The following is a 3291-nucleotide window of genomic DNA, read 5'->3' on the forward strand; positions in this document are numbered from 1 at the left end:
GCCTCCGATTGGACGAGGGGCGCGGGGCAGACGTGTCCGGCCATCGGCGGACGCGTCCGGCGGCGGAGAGGGAAAAAGCTAGGGTTAGGGGTGTTTTGATCCGAGATTTCGGGGGAGAGGGACATATATATAGGTAGAGGGAGCTAGGAGAGTCCAAATGAGGAGCGGTTTTCGGCCACGCGATCGTGATCGAACGACCGAGAGCATGGAGGGGAGTTTGCTGGGTTTTGGGCCACTTTGGAAGGGGTGTTGGGCTGCAAAGAGAGAGGGGCTTTACGGTTACCGGGTTAACCGTTGGAGTACCAAACGACCTCCGAATGGCACGAAACTTGACAGGCGGTCTACCGGTGCTATACCAAGGCCGCTTGGCAAGACTCGGTCCATTCCGAGAATGTTTAACACCCACTCATGAAAAGGGAGAAGAGGGGGACACCGGAGGACATAGGAGCGCCGGATTGCAAAACGGACAATGGGGAAAATGCTCGGATGCATGAGACGAACACGTATGCAATGCAATTCTCATGATCACATGACAAAATGCAACACGCAAGCAAATGACATGGCAACAACGACGAATAACTGGCAGACACCTGGCGCATCGAAACCGGGGCGTTACACGCGCCCCCACCCTCATGGGCCCCTCGTGGCTCCATTGACCTACTTCTTTCGCCTATATATACTCATATACCCCGAAAACATCCAGGATCACCACAAAACCGTATTTCCACCGCTGCAACCTTCTGTACCCGTGAGATCCCATCTTGGGGCCTTTTTCGGCGCTCCCCCAGAGGGGGAATCGATCATGGAGGGCTTCTACATCAACACCATAGCCTCTCTGATGATGTGTGAGTAGTTTACCATAGACCTTCGGGTCCATAGTTATTAGCTAGATGGCTTCTTCTCTCTCTTTGATTCTCAATACAAAGTTCTCGTCGATCTTCTTGGAATCTATTCGATGTAATACTTTTTGCGGTGTGTTTGTCAAGATCCGATGAATTGTGAGTTTATGATCAAGATTATCTATGAATAATATTTGACTCTTCTCTTGATTCTTATATGTATGATTTTATATCTTTGCAAGTCTCTTCGAATTATCAGTTTGGTTTGGCCTATTAGATTGATCTTTCTTGCAATAGGAGAAGTGCTTAGCTTTGGGTTCAATCTTGCGGTGTCCTTTCCCAGTGACAACAGGGGCAGCAAGGCACATACTGTGTTGTTGCCATCGAGGATAAAAAGATGGGGTTTATATCATATTGCTCGAGTTTATCCCTCTACATCATGTCATCTTGCTTAATGCGTTACTCTATTCTTGTGAACTTAATACTCTAGATGCATGTTGGATAGTGGTAGTAGATGCATAATCGTTTCGATCTACTTGTCACAGACGTGATGCCTATATACATGATCATGCCTAGATATTCTCATAACTATGCGCTTTTCTATCAATTGCTCGACAGTAATTTGTTCACCCATCGTAAGATATGCTATCTTGAAAGAAGCCACTAGTGAAACCTATGGCCCCCCGGGTCTCTTTTCCATTGTATTATATCTCTTTTATTTACATTGCATCTCGTTTACTATTTTGCAATCTTTACTTTTCAATCTATACAAGAAAAATACCAAAAATATTTATCTTATTATCTCTATTAGATCTCACTGTTGCAAGTGTCCGTGAAGGGATTGACAACCCCTTTATCGCGTTGGTTGCAAGGTTCTTATTTGTTTGTGTAGGTACAAGGTGACTTGCATGTAACCTCCTACTGGATTGATACCTTGGTTCTCAAAAACTGAGGGAAATACTTACGCTACTTTGCTGCATCACCCTTTCCTCCTCAAGGGAAAACCAACGCATGCTCAAGAGGTAGCAAGAAGGATTTCTGGCGCCGTTGCCGGGGAGGCTTACGCCAAGTCAAGTCAAGATTTGATCTCTCGACAACTCGCCAATTTCTGGCATCATTGCCGGGGAGATCTACGCACAAGTCAATACATACCAAGTACCCATCACAAACTCTTATCCCTCGCATTACATTATTTGCCATTTGCCTCTCGTTTTCCTCTCCCCCACTTCACCCTTGCCGTTTTATTCGCCCTTTTTCCGTTCGTGTCTTTTTGCTTGCTTCTTGTGTGCTTGTGTGTTTGATTGTTTATCGCTATGGCTCAAGACAATACTAAATTGTGTGATTTTTACAATACCAACAACAATGATTTTCTTAGCACTTCGATTGCTCCTATTACCGATGCTGAATCTTGCAAAATTAATGCTGCTTTATTGAATCTTGTCATGAAAGATCAATTCTCTGGCCTTCTTAGTGAAGATGCCGCTACACATCTAAACAACTTTGTTTATTTGTGCGATATGCAAAAGAAGAGAGATGTGGATAATGATATTGTTAAATTAAAGTTATTTCTGTTTTCGCGAGATCGTGCTAAAACTTGCTTCTCTTCTCTGCCTAAAAATAGTATTGATTCATGGAATAAGTGCAAAGATGCTTTTATCTCTAAGTATTTTTCTCCCGCTAAGATCATCTCTCTTAGAAATGATATTATGAATTTTAAGCAACTTGATCATGAGCATGTTGCACAAGCTTGGGAGAGGATGAAACTAATGATATGTAATTGCCCAACACATGGTTTGAATTTATGGATGATTATACAAAAAAATTATGCCGGATTGAATTTTGCTTCTAGAAATCTTTTAGATTTGGCCGCGGGAGGCACTTTTATGGAAATCACTTTAGGAGAAGCTACTAAACTCCTAGATAATATTATGGTTAATTATTCTCAATGGCACATCGAAAGATCTACTAGTAAAAAGGTTCATGCAATTGAAGAGATCAATGTTTTGAGTGGAAAGATGGATGAACTTATGAAATTGTTTGCTAATAAGAGTGTTTCTTCTGATCCTAACGATATGCCCTTATCCACTTTGATTGAGAATAATAATGAATCTATGGATGTGAATTTTGTTGGTAGGAACAATTTTGGTAACAACGCGTATAGCGGAAACTTTAATTCTAGGCCGTTCCCTAGTATTTCCTCTAATAATTATGGTAATTCCTATAACAATTCTTATGGAAATTTCAATAAGATGCCCTCTGATTTTGAGACTAGTGTTAAAGAATTTATGATTTCGCAAAATAATTTCAATGCTTTGCTTGAAGAAAAATTGCCTAAGATTGATGAGTTGGTTAGGAACATGCATAGAATTTCTCTTGAAGTTGATTCTTTGAAATTTAGATCTATTCCACCTAAGCATGATATCAATGAGTCTCTCAAAGCCATGATAATTTC

This window comes from Triticum dicoccoides, chromosome 1B (assembly GCF_002162155.2).
Source record: "Triticum dicoccoides isolate Atlit2015 ecotype Zavitan chromosome 1B, WEW_v2.0, whole genome shotgun sequence".
NCBI lineage: Eukaryota > Viridiplantae > Streptophyta > Magnoliopsida > Poales > Poaceae > Triticum > Triticum dicoccoides.